The sequence below is a fragment of the Lissotriton helveticus genome, chromosome 6, assembly GCF_964261635.1.
Source record: "Lissotriton helveticus chromosome 6, aLisHel1.1, whole genome shotgun sequence".
NCBI lineage: Eukaryota > Metazoa > Chordata > Amphibia > Caudata > Salamandridae > Lissotriton > Lissotriton helveticus.
This window is the reverse complement of record NC_136067.1, coordinates 786,152,113-786,172,676: the sequence shown is the minus strand read 5'-3', so window position 1 is coordinate 786,172,676 and position 20,564 is coordinate 786,152,113.

Genomic DNA, 20,564 nt, shown 5'->3' with positions numbered 1-20,564 from the left:
TGCATCTGAATATCGGGCATCAAGATTATATGCAGAAGATGCAAGATTTCGACAATGTATTCCTTTTTTATTTTTTTTTTAAACAGGTTTTATTAGTCAAGTAGCACATATCAAGCAGCACCCTGTAACCCAGAGGCAACTGCACAATCATTACAACCAATTCACATTTGCCCTCGACTGTTCAGTTCGAAGTCCCTCACCCCCTCAGGAGTTTCTGCCCCAAAAACAATAGCATAGAAAAAAAAAACCTCCCATATTCCCAACTCCCCCCACTCCCAACTCCCCCCCCAACCCATCCCTCCAGGTCACACAGGTCCACCACTCCATCACCACAGTTATGCTGCATAATCATATACCGTAAGGCATCCACGGTCCACCCCACCCCACCATCGGCACATTTCATTGTATTTGCATGCAGTCTCCCCCTAACCCGGCAGTAACTGCTCATCCACCACAGGAGGGTCCAGCCACAGGCCCTGATATCCTGCCCACCTGTTCCTGATCTTATAGTGTTTGCGTGGACACCCCCTTGCCACAAAAATAGGCTGCTCCATGCCCATGCAGAAATCAAGACCATTTTTCCAGACTGCTACTGATGGGGCCCTCGTCGCTTTCCACGCCTGTGCAATGTCACGCTTTGCTAATGTGAGCCCTAACAATAAAAGGTGTCATTTGTACCTGTTACCCCCAACCCCCTCCATTACATGTAAAAGGGCCAGCTGCGGCATGCGGGCCAACTGCCACCCCAGGACCTCTGAGAGACATGCAAAGACACCCCCCCAAAAGCGCTCCAGTGCTGTACATTGCCAAATCGTGTGTAAGAAAGTGCTATCCGCCTGGTCGCAGCGCAAACATATCGGTGATGAAATCATTCCCGCTTGCCATAGGCGCATCCTGGTGAAATACATACGATGAAGGTATTTAAATTGGACCAGCCGAAGTCGCATGGCAATGGCTGCCCCACGTGGGGATACCAGCGCCTCTACCCAGTCCTCCTCCTCTAGCACACCCACATCAGCCTTCCAGTCCCTCCTCAACTTCTGAAGTGTGGGGGAGCAGTGCCTCACTAAGGTTTGGTAAATGTGTGAGATCTTCCTATCTCCCAGCTCTCCCATGAAGAGTTTGGCATCTACAGGGCTGAAGTCGGGGATGTCTTCCACGCCACGCAAACTCGGGGTCAGCGCGTGTCTCAACTGTAAATATTGATGGAACTGCGTCAATTGCAATTGATATTCCTTCTGTAAGGTCTGGAAAGACTTCATAGTGTTTTCCGTCACCACATCACCCAGCGTGGAGATGCCAATGGCGTCCCACCCCTTGAGTCCTGACAGGGCAGCCAACTGGGGCAGCCGCCCGTTGTTCCACAGGGGGGTTTCTCGTGACAAGACCCCCCACCAACCCATGCGCCGCAGTGCCTGTTTCCAGATCATGAACACCACCTTCGTAGCCGGCGGCAGTGCGCCACGCAGCCTGGCCGAGTAAAGTATAGTGTGTAGCGTGTGGTGTCCCATCAGACAGATCTCCAGCCCATATGCTGGATCCCCCCTGTTCCCATACCACCAGTCATTGAGGACTAGCAGGTGCGAGGCCTGGTAGTATGAAAGAAGGTTGGGCGAAGCCAGTCCCCCAATGTATGTAGAGAGGAAGCATGTACGCACCGCCACCCGCACCCTCCCCCCCTCCCACAGGAACTGCCCCAGCACCGAGTTGACCATGCGAAACCAGCGAGCTGGAATTGGGAATGGATGGTTCTGTAACTGGTAGAGGGAAGCGCCACCATTTTAAAAATTGCCGATCTACCGAACAACGTCAGAGGCATGCGAGACCAGGACCTGATGTCTGCCAGTGTCCTATCCCACACAGGTACCACATTACGCTCCCAGGCCACAGCTGGGACATGTAATGATGTATAAATGACATCATAATGTGAGATGTAAAAGAATGTCAAGGATAAAGAATGTTGAAGGGACTTTCATGGGATATACCAGGAGAGATATGGAAGCTGATTTACAAGTTCCATTAAAGATATATTCATTAACTATATTTATTGTGTCTTATGGATTTCTTTACATTGGCGAGGAGGATGGGATAATTCTTTACAGGACATCTGACAATACCACCCCCAAGTACTTCAATCCTCCTGCAGCTAACTGTACCGTGGACGCCCAGGACCTCACCTTCATCTGTCCGTCTAGAACCCATAGTGTGGATTTGTGAGGGTTCATGTATAGGCCCGAAGTCTCCCCAAAAATCTGCATGATCTCCAGCAGCCGCGGACCTGTCTTGTCTAGGGCCGTTAGAAAGAAAAGAACATCATCCGCGTATAATGCTATTCTGTCGGACAGACCCGTGTCCCACTCAAACCCTTGGACTTGCGCATCTATGCGTACCCAGGCCGCCAACGGCTCCATGGCTAGAGCAAACAGGTAGGGCAACAGAGGGCACCCCTGTTGCGTACACTGCCGAATCTCAAAAACAGAGGAGACCGCCCCGAGACCCGGACCGCTGCCATGAGGCCAGTGTATAGCAATTTTATGTACGACAGGAAGCGCGGACCCAGGTTAAGCCTTGGCAACAGGGCGAATAAGTAGATCCAGCTCAGGGAGTCGAACGCCCTATCCATATCTGCCAGAAGCAACGCTGCCGGCTCCCCCATCTGTCGGATCGCCGCAGCCGCCACCTGCGCCCTTCTAATGTTGTGCCGTATAGCCCTCTGGGGCATAAAGCCCGCCTGGTCCAGATGTATCAGGGATGTTATATGTGGCAGTAGTCGATTAGCCAACGCCTTCGCCAAGACCTTGGCCTCGACGTTTAGAAGAGAGATGGGGCGGTAGGACGCATGACTCTCTGGAGGACGTCCAGGTTTCTGAAAGATCACTACTTCTGCGTGCCTCAAATCCGGAGGGAGCAACCCCTTCTCCCGTGCCTCCTCCAACACTGCTCTGTAGTGCCTGGCCAGCTGCAAATTATATCAGCAAAAAAATTCACTGGGGAACCCATTTGGGCCGGGAGCCTTCCCGACTCTCAACTCCCCCAGAGCCACACCCAGTTCCACCTCTGAGAGGAGAACGTCCAGCTGATCCCGTTGGTCATCCGACAGTCCCCTAGGCGGCAGGTCCTTAATAAATTTGTCTATCATATCAGCCTTCAGGCACTCTCGAGGGGCATACAGGTCGGAAAAGTACTCAGCAAAGCTCTCCGCAATAGCCAATGGGTCTGCAATCCGGCCTCCTGGCGGGTCCAGTAGAGCAGGCAAGGTCTGCGCATGCATGGTTCCCTGGCACAGTCGATGCAGCATTTTTCCCGACTTGCCCCCCATTGGCACACTCTGCTGTGTGTGGTGAGCCAGGCCTGACGTGCCTCTTCCATCAACACTCTTGTCGGGCCAGCAGCAACTGCCTCACTCCCAGTGCACTGCCCGACTCTCGGGTCTGTCGCTAAAGCTGCTCTATGTGGGCCTCGGCTCGGATCAGAGCCTCCCGCCGCTGCCTGCGGGCGGCTGCACACCATGAGATGTCTACTCCCTGTAGCGTGGGCTTCAGCGCCTCCCAGAGGGTGGCCGCACTAGACACTGTGCCCTCATTTTCAGTCAGGTATTGGGCAATGGATTCCCCCATGTGAGTCGTATATTCCGCATTTTGTAAATTCCACACAGCCAAACGCCAGTGGAAAGGTTGCCTATTTTTCCCAATGTCCAACTCCATGTAAATTGGGGAGTTGTCAGAGAGGCCTCGGGGCAATATCTCAGCCGCCAGCACTCTACCCACCCCGACTCTGGGTACAAACAGGTACTCCAGCCGGGAAAATGTCTTATGCACAGCCGAGAGATATGTGTATTCCCTGGCCATCCCGTGCGCCCGTCGCCACACATCCACCCAATCCATTCCTGTCACCAATGCATGTAGCTTCGTGGGTAAGCCTCCCCTGTCGCTCGCAGCAGAACCCGACCTATCTAGTGCTAGTTGCATAACGTCATTCCAGTCCCCACCCAGTACTGACATATCATCTGGCATCTCTGTCCCAAAGCAACCTCAATTTTTCTATTAGGGTCCACTGCAGCGGCGGCGGTGCTTACACACTGCTTAATATGATGGGAAAATCTCCAATCCTGCCCCAAATGATCACATACCGGCCCTGTAGGTCATACCACTGCTCAAAATGTGTGTACTGAACCCTCCTGTGTATCAAGATAGCCACTCCCATGGACCCCCTAGTAAAGTCTGAATGAAAGATCTGTTGGAAGCCAAGGCGCGCAAGCACGGGATGGGCGTAAAATCAGTTCCGCTCGCGGAATTTGCGGATTTTCGGCAAATTCGCAATCCGCAAACTCTCGCGAATTTGCCGAAAATTCGCAAATTCGCGCGAAGCGTATTTTTTTGCTTGGTCGCGCTTGACAAATACAATATTATACAGTTTTGCGGCGCACGGCGTTCACTTACCATCATTCAGCGTTTGAAGAGTTGCTTTTCTCCATGTTTGCGTGTGCTGCGCCATTTTGGATCTTGCTGCGGGATCCCGCTGCAGTTTGTTGACCGCGATTACTTCACGGCTTGCCACCTTGCACAGCGAGAGTTTGTCAACGCGAGTACGTCATAAAGGCCCGTGATCACGCATCGCGGGAGTAAACACTCGCGAACACGAAGATGCGGCGGGCAGCGACAATCTCGCAATTGCGAGATTGCAAAATTTGCAATTTTGCACAAGAAATCCACCAGCGGGCAGCATAAACCTTGAAAATGATGATTTTTATCAGAATAACTCCTCAGGTTGACATTTGCCTGCACTTTGTTTTGAAAGGAGTCCATTTTGGGGGGGTGGGAGGAAGGAAGTGCCCCACAGTCTCCAACTTCCTGTTCCTGTCCAGCAGGCTCCTCCCAGTGCTTTGTTCTAGTCCTGGTCACTTTTATTTGGATCTTGACCTGGAAGGATTACTTTTTGTGGATGCTGCTGGATATTTGGATTTGAGGCCTTTTTGACTTTCTTTGGATTACTTTTGGATTTGAAATTTCACAAGTAAGCTGATGTTGTTTGTTTGGGGCATTACAGTTGCTGCAACTACAGTTTTGGAACTTTTTCAGAACATTAAATAAAATATATTGTGGGTAGCCACAGTATCCAGTAGGACCAGGTTTAGTTATGGGTGCATGATGCAACTGTTTTGTTGAATTTCAACATCATTTAGGGCATGGATGGCATTGGATTGTGGTGATTTTTGTGTGTTTTTCGACTTTGTGGGGTGGTGTTGGGGCCTTTTGCCCAGGGGTACTCAGTGGTGCATGGACTGAGTCTTTCTGTGGGGTCTCTTTAATGTAAACATCATGGAGGACATGGATGGCATTGGATTGTGGTGATTTTTGTGTGTTTTTTGACTTTGTGGGGTGGTGTTGGGGCCTGTCCATGTGGGTGGGGGCCATTTTGAGGCCTGGTCCAGGCAGGGCCTGGCCATGTGGTTGGGGGCTAGGGGCCATTTTTAAGCCAGGCAGTGTGCTTTGTTGTGCCATAGGCCTGTACCCAGTCTGCCATGGTTTCATCCATTATGCCATGGGGTACTCAGTGGTGCATGGACCGAGTCTTTCTGTGGGGTGTCTTGAATTTCAACATGATTGAGGGCATGGATGGCATTGGATTGTGGTGATTTTTGTGTGTTTTTCGATTTTTTGGCTGCTGTTGGGCCTTTTGCCCAGGGGTACTCAGTGGTGCATGGACTGAGTCTGTCTGTGGGGTCTCTTTAATGTAAACATCATGTAGGGCATGGATGACTTTGGATTGTGGTGATTTTTGTGTGTTTTTTCGATTTTATGTGGTGTTGATGGGGCATGGCCATGTGGGTGGGGGCCATTTTGAGGACTGGTAGAGGCAGGGCCTGGCCATGTGGTGGGGGTCAAGGGGCCATTTTGAAGCCAGGCAGTGTGCTTTGTTGTGCCATAGGCCTGCACCAAGTCTGCCATGCTTTCATCCATTATGCCCAGGGGTACTCTGTCAGTGGTGCATTTTATTGGTCTTTCCATTTTGGGGGGTGGGTATAATAAAAAATGCTTACTTGCAAACTATTAATTGAAGCGCTACATATGCAACATTTATTTAACTGATGTTCCTCTGGCTTCGTTTGCTTTTAGGTGCAGAAAGACGAATCATCAGCCTCATCGTTCCTCATCAGTGCCAGGAAGAAGTCCTGCTGCGGTGTGTGCAGCACAACGTCACGTGTGGCCACAGACAACTCTGCAACTTGTGCAACTGCAGCCTGCTGTTCGGACATCTGAAGAAGATGGCCCCAAAAAAAGTTGCCCATAGCTCCTCTAGCAAGAAAGTTGCCTGTAAGGAGCAGAAGAAGCAAGTGGTGCCACTTACCAAGGAGACTGGTGTGACGACCGCCACATTTTTTTGGGAAAAAAAAGTACGCCTGCAGCAGCAGCGGGGTCTGCTGGGGACCAAGCTGGGAGCAGCACCTCCGCTCCATTGGGCTCAGTGCCACCACCCCCACGCCAACTTAGGTCCAAGCCCTTGAGTGCTGCAGAGGCAGCCAGTATAGTTGTTCAATCACCATCGACCAGTGATGTTGGCTCATCGCAAGAAAGTAGCAGCATCCCTCAATCAACACAGGTTGTAACTCATCTGACGAGTGTTCAACAACCACAGCAGCAACAACAACCACATGTGCAAGTACATGTGCAAGTACAAGCCCAAGTACTTGTGGAAGGAGAGGCGGTGCAAGGAGAGGCGCAAGCAGAGGTGCATGGATCGGCACAAGTGCCCACAATAGTTGTTCCTCCCGAAGTAGGGGCACATCAGGAAATCGACAATCAAGCCGAGGTATCATATGAGGAAGCCACTCCTCCTGATGATTTATTGTCTTCCAGATCCCTTGCAAGGAAAAGATCAAGGATGGTGTCTACATCTTCTTCAAGCCCCCTTCCTTCTGATGATATGGATGAAGATAGGGAACCAACTGGCCTGTCTGGGAGTGAGGCACACCATGATCTGACAAAGGTAGCTAAGCATAAAAGGAAGGTCCCCGAAAGTCTCAGAGTTATAGAGTGTGATGATGACGCTGAACAAGAAGTGGCGTATACTCCTGCTGAATGTGCTGATGAAGACTCTCACGACGACGACGCAGTCATCATAGATGTCACTCCAGCCTCAGCGGGCATGCAGCAAACAGACATTTTTACCCTATCCCGAAATGCTGCTGAGCGTGATGCTGGCGACGTGTCAATGGGACCACCACCAATGCAGTTAACTAGTACACCACCACCTACAGCTTCCATATTTTCTCGCCAGAAGGGACCTCCATCCACCTCGACCTCCATTTCCTCAATTAGTGGTGCTGTAAGTGCACAACGTACTAAATTTCGGCAACACACATCCTCCACTTCATCTGGCATTAGCAGCATTCCCAGTATCGCCTTCTCCGCCCCCCACAGACATTTGAAGTCCGCAGTTTGGGACTTCTTTAGTGTTAGCCCAACAAGGGAAAACATAGCCATTTGTACCATTTGTAAGGTTCGAGTTAGTCGTGGTAAGCTTGGTACCAACTATGGTACCGGAGGCCAGAGAGGTCATCTTGAGAGACAGCACACTGTCAAATGGCATGCGCACCTAAGGGAGATCAAGGCAGCCCGAATTGCAAGTCAACAAATTGTAACCGTTGATGTTTCATCTGCTGATGACGAGGAGGAAGAGGTGTCAAACATTTCTTCAAATACACCCAGTACCCTGTCAGCAGCACACCCCCTGGAAGATATATGAGCCAAACTAAGAGTGTGGGAGCGAGTGAGACACCAATGCGAAAAAGTTCATTATCACTGAGCGTAACTGGGTCGAAGAAGTCATCATCATCCCGTAAAATGGTCCAGCCCACCATTAGAAGCATGTTGTTTTCAGATGCGCCATTTGAATGCAACCACCCAACGGCGCGTCTGTATAACACTAAGCTGGCTAAAATGCTAGCGCTGGACCTTCTCCCTTTTTCTTTTGTGGAAGGGGTGGGTTTTCTTGAAATGGTGGCAACGCTCTGCCCTAAATGGAAGGTTCCTAGCCTGTTCTATTTTGCCAGAGTTGCGGTTCCAGCACTACATGAAGATGTGCTGGAGGTGATTGGGGCAGCTTTGCAGAAGAGTGCTGTTCACACTGTACATCTGACAACAGACATGTGGACCAGTTGCGCAGCCACTGATTACATGTGCATCACTGCACACTGGGTCTCTTTTTCAGGGATTAAATCAAAGCTAAATGCAGGTGTTGACATGGACAAAGTTTATAAAGCTGCTCGGAAACATGCAACAATAGCCATGTTTGCCATGGAGAAAACTCATACAGGAGAAAACATTTTGCATGAGTTTAACACAAAGGTCTTTAAATGGCTGTCCCCAAGAAAACGCATGATTGGTTATGTTTCCACGGATAATGGCGCCAATGTAGTTAAGGCCATGGATAAGGGTAACTATTTCAGAGTGCAGTGTTTGGCGCACTGTATAAACCTGGTTGTTAAAAAATTCTTGAGTGAAGAAAGTCCAGTCTCCGAGTTACTGACCACCTGCCGAAGAATGTGCACACATTTCAACCATTCTTTTAAGGCCCGGAAGCAGCTGAGGTGCCTGCAATATGAACGTAAAGTGCCAGTGAAAGCACTCATCCAGGAGGTGGCAACACGTTGGAACTCAACCTTCTACATGCTTGAGCGTCTGTATGAGCAGTATGCGGTAGTCGATCAGTATTTCTTTAAACTGGGTACACCTATGATAGACATGAGGATACAGGTGGAGCAATGGGAGCTAGTTAAAAGCCTGACAGACATGCTTCGTCCTTTTGAGGTCTTCACGCGTGCAGTCAGCAGGGAGGACTGTAATTTGGGAAAAGCTATTCCATTGTTGCGCATGATAGAGCACCAACTGAAGGCGGTGTCTTCTAGGTTTGAAAAAGATGGAAAGGAAGAAGCATTGGAGTTGGCGGAGAAGTTATTACAGCGCCTACTTCGCGATGAACGTCTTGAAAAGATCCAGACAGAACAGCATTACATTTCTGCTACTATTCTGGATCCACGGTACAAAACGGCAGTGGCAGGCAGAGTATTCTTTCCTTTTGATGACGAAGATGTTACAAAGTACAAACATTGTCTAGCTGTGTCAGCCACTTGGTTTGAAAGAGAACGGCAGGAAATTGAAGGAAAAGGCAGTACATCAGCAGGCCATCCGCAGTCAAATAAATCCACTTCTGCATCTGTGGCTGTGGCAGAAGTGAGTGATTTTCCCTCTCAGCCGTTAACGACACCAGCAACCGTATCATCTGCACCAGAGGCAACAGTAATATTGTGTGAAGAAGAGGATTGGCTAACTGAGCTTGGGTTTGCTTCTCAAATGGTCCCAGAAAAAGTAAGCAAAGTGGAGGAACCCTGGAGAACCTTGAGTCGATGGTGCAGGCCTATCTGAATGACTCAACAGAGGTCCATCTTTCTCATGACCCATTGGTGTATTGGCATGGGAAAACAGATGTGTGGCCAGAGATCACCAACTTGGCTATAAATTACTTGTCTTGCCCCCTCGCAAGCATGTCTTCTGAACGTGTTTTCAGTGCTGCTGGTGGCATTGTAACTTCCAAAAGGACCCGCCTCCCGCCCAAAAATGTGGAGAGGTTAACAATGATCAAGATGAATCAGGACTTCATACCACCAGATTACAAAATACAAGAATGCACGCAGGAAGAAGACGAGGAGGACACCAACTTAGATGAGGGAAGTTCTTCCCTGTTAACTGACCTACTCCCGTCTGAATTAGCAGAGTTTGAGGACGAGCTCTTCTTCCCTGACACCGAGCCCTGAAAATGAGTCAATGAATCACTAACTTTCTTTTTCGTCCTTATTCACTTTTATTCCTGTTTGTCTGTCTTTCTTTGTTTTGCAAAATCTATATAAAAAAACTTTAATCACCTAATCACAAAAACAAGCCCATCAGCAGAACTGTCTTCACTTATTTGCTTATTGATTTGAAGGTGCCGCAGTCTGCATTCCTCAGGTTCACAAGTTCACAAGAACATGCTCCTCTATCCTCCTCCTCCAGACTCCTATTTCCCTCAAAGCAGATGGCTGGATTACGCCCAATGAAGAAAGACTCTGCACTTGTGGGGGTGTTCTACTTCTTTGCGGTTGAGTTGACGGGTCTGGGGCATTGCTGTGAAGGTCTAATACCGGCTAAAAGTGGTTTGGAGAAAATCGGAGCAGAAAAAGTTTTTGCGCTTTTGATCACTTGCCTGTCTTTGGGGTGCTGTTTGGGGGGCTTTTAGGTTGTTGGGGGTGGGTTTTGGGGTCTGTGAGCACTGCTGGCACATTCTAATGTTGATTGCATTTGCTTTACATGAAATCCATGGTGGAAAAGGGGAGTTAGGGCCTGGCTGCAGAGCTCATTTGGACTGCATTCCAGGTAGGCCCACAGTTTCCTAAGTGTGGCTTTTCCCGGTTTTGCTTTTTGGCTTTTTGGGGGGGGTGAAACTTGTTTTTGCCCGGGTTTTCGGGTCTGGGGGCCTTGCTTGGAAGGTGTAATACCAGCTAAAAGTGGTTTGGAGAAAATCGGAGCAGAAAAAGTGTTTGCGCTTTTGATCACTTGCCTGTCTTTGGGGTGCTAATTGGGGGGCTTTTAGGTTGTTGGGGGTGGGTTTTGGGGTCTGTGAGCACTGCTGGCACATTCTAATGTTGATTGCATTTGTCTTACAGGAAATCCACTGTGAAAAAGGGGAGTTAGGGCCTAGCTGCAGATCGCATTTGGCCTGAATTCCAGGTAGGTCCAAAGTTTTCTAAGTGTGGCTTTTCCCGGGTTTTGCCCTTTGGCTTGTTGGGGGTGTTAAACTTGTTTTCGCCCGGGTTGACAGTTCTGGAGCTATTGCTGGGAAGGTCTAATACCCAAAAGAAAGTGTTTTGGAGACAATCCCTGGGGAACAAGTTTTTGCATTTTCTGAGATTTCGCTGACTCTACCGTTTTCGGGGGGCTGTTTGTGGGGGTTCCTGGTGTTTGTGGGGGGGGGGTTGCGAGTCTTGGAGCAATGCTGGGTATGGATACTTTTGCTTGCTTGCAAGTGGTTTGAATACAATCCATGGTGGGTAAGGGGGGATTTGGGCCTACTTTACTTTCAAAGTACGTTTGGTCACCATTTTCTACTAGGCCTCTGACAGGTAGCAGTATCGCACGTTTTTGAGATCTGATTGGGGGTCTTCTACATTTTTGCGACTGGGTTTAGTAAGGGTCTGGAAGCACTGCTGGGAAGGTCTAATTTTGTTCTAAAACACAGTTTACAGTACACCTAGCTTGAGGGGAAAGATCCGCTAAATTAATTCGCCCATACTTATTTATCCTTCAAAAGGAGACTCAGACAGAGTACGCACTTTCAAAAATATTGTACTGTCTATTAGGAAACTCAAAGTGTGACATTTTGCACTACACAGCATACATACCTTATATTTATTTGTCACTTGTGTTCTAATATCACTTCCTGTTTTTCCATTAATAATTACAGGCTGGGTTTCAGCCTGTGCAATGGGAAAAAAAGGATGAAGTCAGGCTTCACATTAGCGAGCCGCAATTCAGCATCCGCCAGGCAGGCAGTGGACAGGGTGTCTTCTGGTCACCAACATTGATGGACGGAGCGTCAGATGGAATGGAGGAGTCCCGCTATTAAGAGGAATGGTTGGATGCATGCAACTTACCAAATTCAACAGGACAACTACAACAACATACAGATACAGTATCCGTTGTTTTCTAATTATCTTTTAAGTAATGTTATTGCTGTGAACTTCTATGAGTGTGACTCTGCATTTCTTTGATCTCTGCTTCTAAATTCATCCCTACAGTCATTCTATAGGTTTTACTTCTGCTATTTTTTAAACCTAATTTAATGTAAGAAGTGTTTCTCTGAGTCCAGAGATAGGCAAGTGAAAACGCATAATTATTACTGCAGCCCTGTACTGTCGCATTCTTTCATTCACGGTTGTCGAAAGTACTACTTACTTTTCAGTAACCATGCATGCAGTAGTGCATGCACTTCCTTTATGTCACTTAAAAGATTTATGGATAGCGTTGTACCCAAAGATTTGTTTATCTTCAATTATTGTTTGTCCATGCTGTGCTTTTTTTTTCTTCTCTCAACAAAACTTTCCAAAAAAAACCCATTCCCATCCATTTTCCAAACCCTAACCCTCTTCCCCCGGGCTGTGTGGTTTTGATTGATGTGTGACTAAATGACAGCAATAATTCCACACACTTGCTGGGGAGGATAAGGTCATAGCAACAGGCTGGTGAAGGAATCCGAGATTATATTCTTACTCAGCTTGACACTGAGTCACTATTGGCAAATGAAAGCAGATTTTCATGTGCGCCATCAACTTGATTAGTCATCAAGAACATCCTCCTCCTAGACGTGGCAAATGATTACGCTGCTGTGTCCTTCACCTTCAGTACTATTTCTTGTAGTAGTAGCCAATGTCAAAGAAATTCAACGCAAGTACCAGTTATACTTTCAATACTTTGCCATTTGTTAGGCTACATTGTGGCACTGTTCTAGTGTACTGTCACCTGCTATATTCTCTATCGTACTGTTCTAATGCTACGGTAAGGACAAACAAGGTTTAATTTTCTTTTTTTTCAGATGCTGCAACTGCCACTGTGTAACACCACAAGTACCACCGCAATGATGACATTTCATCCACCCAGGATTGCCAACCTTAATCGCCATTTCTCGTGCAGCCAGCCCTGTGCCTAGCCCTATTTCCAAATAAAAATTACAGGTAAGATAAGCGTTTGGGGGGAGGTAGTATAATGGAGTATTAGGAGAGACGAGAGACTGACGGTCCTAGGACTATTGAATTCACTTACTCTGTGACAGGCACTTAGTTTTGAAAACATTTGGGCAATTACTAGTACTTACACAACTTGAATCAAGATGCCACTTAAGTTTCAGGAAAACAAACTTACTGTTAAACCCCCACCCATCAGCCTCAATAGCAGTAAAAACACGTATGCTAAGATAATGTTTAAAGTATATTTATATATCCCTAACATAAATAATCTCCCGCAAGACCCAACCCACCCCGCCCCAAACCCCAACGAATGTCCGTGAAAACTAAGTCCAAAAAAGTAGAAAACCCAACTCCTAATTCCCACCCCTCAGAAGTCTTTAAAAAAGGGGCAAGGGACAGTCTCCTCCTACTGCTGGCTTCTGTTGACTTTTCGGGCCATGTCGGCATGCTCCTTGCGGAGGGTCTCGAGCAGGGTTTTGGTGTTGAGGAGCTCCTGCTCGAGGTAGGACACCCTAAGTGAAAGGTGGTGCACGTGTGCCTTGCACCTGCTGTGGGGGGCAGCTGATTTCTTTGCTGCTTGATGGTGGCGGGTGGCTGCGGTACCCCGGCTCCGTACAGCTGAAGACCTGCTGCGCTGACTGGCTGACCCAGGGAGCGCGGAGGAGGATGCAGGTGTCGCCGTGGATGTTGTCGACGTACTCTGCGTGTCCCCCTCCTCCTGGGCCACCAGCCGCCGATATTCAGTGACAGTGGCCTCCAGCCTCCGTTGCTGTGCCCTTTTAGCCAGCTCCTTCCGTGTTGGTTTGGAAGAAGCATCTATATGAAGAAAGATAGACATAGTCTGTAACCAATGCTCTTTAAGATTAACACAAAATGATTCAGCAGAAAGTTGTGTCACAGTAGAACTAGCAACTTGCAAGCGCAGTACATAACTATTGTGGCCAGTATCTATCTAACCTCCCACTTCTTCATCCTAGCTCTAACATTAGTGGGAGTTTAAGGAATCAATTCTACGAGCACTATGGACTCACTCCATTAGAGTCGACTATGACAGTACACCAGTCTTATTCTTCTTCTTCTCTCTTATTTAGCAAAATTGGTACGTTAACTTCTGCAAGCCGGCATAATGCCAGCGCAGTCAACTTGCACCCGAGAAAAACAGACGCCCGCCATTGGAAGAGGTGTGGCGCCGCGGCCAGGGCGACTGACGCTGGAATCTGGGGATCACGGTTCGATCCCCGGCACCGGCGGGAGATTAGCCCAGCACCATGTGACTCTGGGCAATAGCTTGCTTAATCTTCCCGACGGCCCCCAGCGCCTAGAGACCCTTACGGGTGATTGTGCGCTTTACAAATGTGGATTATTTTATTGTGAGTGAGACTGACTTGCGTTACTGTACCAGTCCAGTACATGCAAGTGGTGATGCTCTTACTTTTCTATTACGGGTGGCACTGAGAATACTCTGTTACAAGGGCTAGTGCTTAATTAATTTAACTTTCACCCTACAGTGCCAATGAATACTAGAAAAGGAAAATGAAGAAGATAAATAATCTGATTATCTATCACTGCACATGGTATGTATTTGCTTACATATGGGATGACTTTAGGTGCTTTGCTTTTTATTGAGTCAACAGTGATACATCCACATATGAATGACCGAGTTCTTCTAAACTTATTAACAGAGGTAGTGAGTGGCCATCGTAATAGCCGGATATATGCTGTGCTTGCAATACAAACTACTGCTACTATTCATGGTAGTATTCGGACAAAATTACAACTTCTTTCCCTTGCCTTTCCTACACTGGGACGGACGTGCGGGTGCGGTGTTACATGCTCTTCAAAGTAACACTTAGTTCATCCAGTGACCGTCTACTCTCTCTAGATACACATATGCTATCTAAGAGTCAGATAGTACCATGATCCAAGCATCCATCCATTCAAACTATATGTCAATCATTCTTCTTCATGTCTCTCATCTGGACAAACCTTACGTTTTCTCACAGGAAAACAACCTTTTCATTTTATTTGGGAAACCGCAAGCCATACATCCGTGCTTGACTTGCATTTGAATTTCAACCAAAGCATATATTGCGCACACATACAGTTTCTGTTTCACCCACCCAGGCTGTTCTCCTTCCACCCATCCTTGCTCCATCTTCACCCAGCCATGCATCATATTCCTTCCCAGCCACCTCGGGCACCAATCAAACACGTATCATTCTTCTTTGTCAGTCATCATTACTTTTAACTTGCTCGTCCTTCCACACTTACTTACACCCTTCTTTCGCTTTTCGTTCATCCCATCCATCAAGTTCATCTCAGATCTGATTTGGATTCTCGAAAAAAAAATCACCGATGAGTTGAAGTAAATTTAGAGGAGGCTACTACCTGGTTGATAAAAACTTTGTTCTTAATTTGAAAGTCTGCTTAACAGTATAGTAACTTAACTGTAGAACATATATACTACACTCGTGCAGAGAGCACACTATGCAGTCTGCAATCTCAATAAGTAAGGAATATAAGAGCTTACCACTGCCACCCACTACCGTGGCAACCCGCACAGCAGTTTCGTCCGGCACTTGCACCGCCTCCTCCCCAGAAGTGTCCTCCTCCACCTCCACGCTGGGTCCAGCACCAGATGTTCCACCTACAAAGTACATTTAAGAATGTTAGATGTCATAGACATACACCACTCACTAGTATTTTGTCTAGGAATGAAGAAATGTGAATACAGATACCAATCTAATAATTTGTGACTGTCTACTCTAAAGTAAAAATGTCCCTTTTTCCAAAGAAGGGTGTTGTCTTGCTGCACTTTTTGGCACAACTGATGAATGCTTGCTTTTTAACACGCACCATTTTTCTCATAACAGACAGAAGCGTCACTTCTAAGAACAAATCATCATCACTAGGACAGAATGACCAACGATTCAGCACCAAAAATAAATTAAAGTTCAAACCAGGTGAGGGCTCGGCTCGCCCACAATAAATGTGTGAAATAAATCACTAAGCACTTTTCCATTTGTAATCAACCGTTTATGTTTTATGACAAGCTTGATTTTAATAAATATTTTTTACTTTTAATAAAGCTTTAAAACTTAAATAGACTCTGTGGTTTTTGGTCAAGAGTGAATGAGCAAAAGGTTTTGCAATTTGCAAGCATGAGTCCGTGCCTCTGACACTTCTGGACTCTGACTCCGTACTCTTGTCCTGCGTTGGATAATCATCATTGGGGATCAATCATCGATGAATTCGGGAGCTAAATGACTCTGCCACACTATCTAGTCAGTAAGGAGATTGGGGGTTCTTCAAAGTCTGATATCACTGAGGTATGTGGAAAGTCTACCTGCGCCTATTATAATTGATAAACAATGCACTATTTAGTGTCCATAGTTCTGTTTGTGCAGATTTGTCCTGCAACAGTAGTAGTATGGATTGTCCTCCTATCCAAACCAAAAGTAAAGTAGTATCTTATTCTTTCTTGGTGGTCATTCACCTTTTTATTGTTGGTAATTGTCAAAGCATAAACATTTAGAAGACTTGAAAAGACATTATGGACAATCCCAGAGGACTGCACTCAGTGCATAGAGCTATTGCTGACTAGAATGGGAGTTTCGTTTAACACCTTTTGCCAAATGTGCAATCTTAGTTAGCTACACAGACAGACTAATTAGAATAATCTAGTAATACCACAGGGAGTCATAGTAGAGGCAGGATAAGAATTTAGATGCAGTCTACAAGAAGAACAAAGGCGATTTAGAAAAAATCGAATGAGGAACGCTAGGAAAAATAGGTACTCTATATTAAAATTAAAACTTACCGGGGCCAGCAAAGGAGCCCTCCTCTGACCGATCCTGGCCTTGAACAGCAGCAGCAGCCGATAACCCCTCCTCCTCTGTCCTCTTGCCCCTGAGGGGAGCTGATGTACAACATGAAAGAAAGAAAAACCCGAAAACATGGATGATTGATGTCAACCAAATGAAACATTTCAAAAGAAAAATAACAAAATATTTTGGCGAAATAGCAAATAGACAACTATTCCACGGGATATATTGACCTATCTCATGTGGTCTACTACGATATTAGTATTGCTTGATTTGCGGACCGTCGACTTGGAAAGTTATGTAACTCACTAAACAAACTACTAAAAAGGTTCACCTAGGACTGGCAGGCAGCAGTCCGCAGCACGCGAAGTGACAGACAAACTCCATTGTGATTGCAGATCAGCGACAACACTAAAAAGTTTCCTACTACATTAACCAGTCATTAAAATACTCAAACTATCAATCCACCACCACTATTTCTTCTTATTGCCAGGTGTACAAAGGAAGGACTGGACTTGAGTCTGTAGGGGCAGATATACAAGCCCCTTGCGGCTCTTTTGCTCCATTGTTGCATGACTTTTGTGACGCAGCTGCAGAACAAAAGAGGCGCCATGGTGCGGCGTATATTAACAACGTCACGCATATGGGAGATGCATCACGTTGTAAAGCCCTGCGCCATCAGGGGGCGTTCCGGCGCAAGGGAGCGTTCCTGCGCAGGAACGCATCCTAAAAGTGGCTGAGGGAAATCTACAAGATTTCAATCAGTCACTTTTAGGACAATGATGCTTCACTCAAACCCTGCGCCTGCTTGAAGCAGACGTACGGCTTGACGCAGAATTGGGGAGATAGGGCACCCCAGAGCATTGCTGGAGCTGCGTCATCGTTGCGACGCAACTCCAGCAATGCGCCACCTTTACGGCACAGATGCGTAACGCTTCGGTGACGTTTTGGGCCCATTGTGATTAAAAATCTGACCCTTAGTGTCTAGCATTACGCAGTTCTTTAAACTACACACATACATAATTTCTCAGGCCAATGAAATTAACACAAAATCGAAAACAAATATGCATAGTAGCAACGCTACTGAGAAGGAGAGCAGTGCACCTGAAATGCACAGAAGATTTTGAAATATAATTTACCTACAATGTAATCGGCAGCATTATTGCTCTTGGTAAAAAACTAAAATTTGCAATATAATAACACACAGAGCAGGAGAAAACAAAGTAGTGATGAAATAGCTACTACTACTCACCAAGCCCGGGGATCTCGATGCCGAGCAGGTCAAGCAAGTCGCGTTCCCGGTCCAGGAGATCCGTCCAACGGTGGGTGGCCTGGTTTTAGGTGCGCCGGACCGGAGAGTGTTGATACATGGCCCGGCACACCTTCTCCCACCGCTTCCGGTGCTCCCGGAGCCCGTAGCCGCTAGCCATCTTGCCGCCTGCCATGATGGTCCTGGGGAGGCGGGGCTGGACATAAAACAATAGTGCGGCCACCTCCTCCGCGCTAAAGATCTCCCGTGGCATCACTAGCTCCCCCCTTAAACGCCCGCACGGGAGCCGGGCACGGGGTGCGGGACCCTTCCCCTTCTCGGGCTGCTTCCCGGCTCCCTTTACCATGGTCTGGGCAGAAAGGAAGGTAAATAATAAATAAGAAATAGAATAGGGAAGAAGAAAAGAAAAGAGTTTAAAAAAGTAGTTTAAAATTAACCAAAAGTAGCAGAAAACACAAAAATATAGAGCTAGAAAAATAGAGGGATAGATAATAAGTAAAACAGATCAAAAAAAACTTCAAACAAGCAAAGGATGGCAGAGATTGACAGAGGATACAAAAAGCATTCCCAGAACCATAGCAATGAATGAAAAACAAGATGGCCGCGCCCGTTCACGACCGCGTGGGTAAGTTCGCGCGAGATTTCCCTCGCGATCACACGCGAACTTGTACTAGCGAGCCGCACACTTTGCGAGATTACACATAGCGCCCGGAAGCGGAAATACGTCACGCAAACAAGATGGCCGCCCCCATGTACGACCGCTAGGGTAACCTCGCAACGTTGCGCTACAAGCGGCTTGCGAAAACGCAAAAAATCACGCAAACTAACAAGCCGCAAAAAAAACCAAATCGTATATTCGCACGAATTCGCGGCATTCCGAATTCGATCTTGCGCTAATTCGCGCCCCGCGAATCGTGCGAAATTGCAGAAAAACGATTTTTGTAAAACTGAAAGCACTTAGCAGGTGCAAAAGTTCAAGCTCATCATTAATGAGGAAGCACTTGCAGCTAAGGAAGCAGGTGCCAGCTCAAATTCAGTGACACATTCATCAGCCCCAAATTAATTCATGTCAGTTGAGGCAGGGCAGGTGTGCTTTTCCCCCCATAATCTACAGTGATGAACCAGAGGGTGGCAGTGGAGAAACAGAGGGTGGCAGTGGTGAAACAGAGGGTGCTGTGATGAACCAGACGTAGAAACAACATGGTCGTGACCGTTGCTACCCGACAAGTAAGTTCATGTTTGCGAACTGGTAAAAAACCTTTGCGAAATGGCAGAAACACTTGCAAACACAAAAAAAAATCCGCAAAATTCGCGAACCCGTAAATACGCAATTTTGCGGATTGCGAATTTGCAAAATTTGCCCATACTTGTACCCATTAGATGTGTTTCCTGCAATAGAAGGATATCCGCTTTGCATGCTGGAGTACTGCCCCCCGCTTGATCTTATCCAACATTCCTCGAACATTCCAGCTCACTATACGAAGACTGCTTTGCCGACCATGCCCCTCAACATTCATACTAGCCATTCGAGAGACTGTTGTCATGTAGTGCGGATGCTAAGTCTCGATGGTGTGAGTGCGAGCCCCATCGTGCCTGTGGTAAACAAATGACCTGGTGACCAAAACAACCCTTACCCAACCAACCCCCACCCCATACCTCAACCCCAACTCTGAAGTACCTATCGCGGAGGAGCTAGACTCAGGACCCCAACTGGAGGACCAGGCCCGCCCCAACTAATGAATCCCCAATTCACAGCCCAAGAACATGTAGTAGAGCTTCCGCCAATCCACCACCAGTGGAAGCACAAGCCCAGTTTATGGCAATCCAGCGAGTATCTCAAATGTTCCTTCATTCAGCTTCTGCTGCCTCCATCTTTCTGCAGGATCCGCTCTTCTGGGACCAGCCTCTCTCGGGAAGCCGCCTCCCCGATCTCGAGCACCTCCTCTTGGACCGCGACCGCCGCTCTCCACTTCCTTGCTGCCGACCGGGATCCCCCCGGGGCCTATTCCCCACCAGGGAGTCAGGATCTCTGCCTGCTAGAGATCGGGCCGTATCTGAACCGCCTCATCTGTCCATCGAAAGACCTCCTCCGGGCTATCAAAGAAATGGGTGCGTGACTGAAAGACCACCCGAAGACGCGGTGGAAACATAAGGGCATATGGAAGTTTAAGCTCCGGTAACCTCGCCTTCGTGGCCAGGAACGACTGGCGCTGCTGTCGGACCTGTCGTGTATAATCAGGAAAGATCAGGATACGGGCAATGTTGTACAGTAGTGGGTCTTTTGCCCGGGCCTGTTTCAGGATCATGTCCCTATCCATATAGATAAGTAATTTGGCAATAACTGGCCGCGGCCGGGCCCCCATCGGCGTTTTTTGCATGAGCGCTCGATGGGCTCGTTCTATCACGAATCATCCTGACAGCGACTCCGACGGCAGCCATCCCTTCAGCCACATCGTGAGGAAACGCTCCATATTGCCCTCCTCACAGCCCTCCAGAAATCCAACAAAGCGTAGGTTGTTGCGGCAAGCCCGGCCCTCCGCATCCTCTGCCCGAAGTACCAAGCCCTTCTGGACCGTTTCCATTGCCGCCACCTTCCTCTTGAGTTCCGTGCTGTCGTCTTCAACACCCGAAATGCGTGTCTCAGCCTCTGAGATGCAGGACACCGCATTCCGTAGGTCTTGGCGCAATAGCA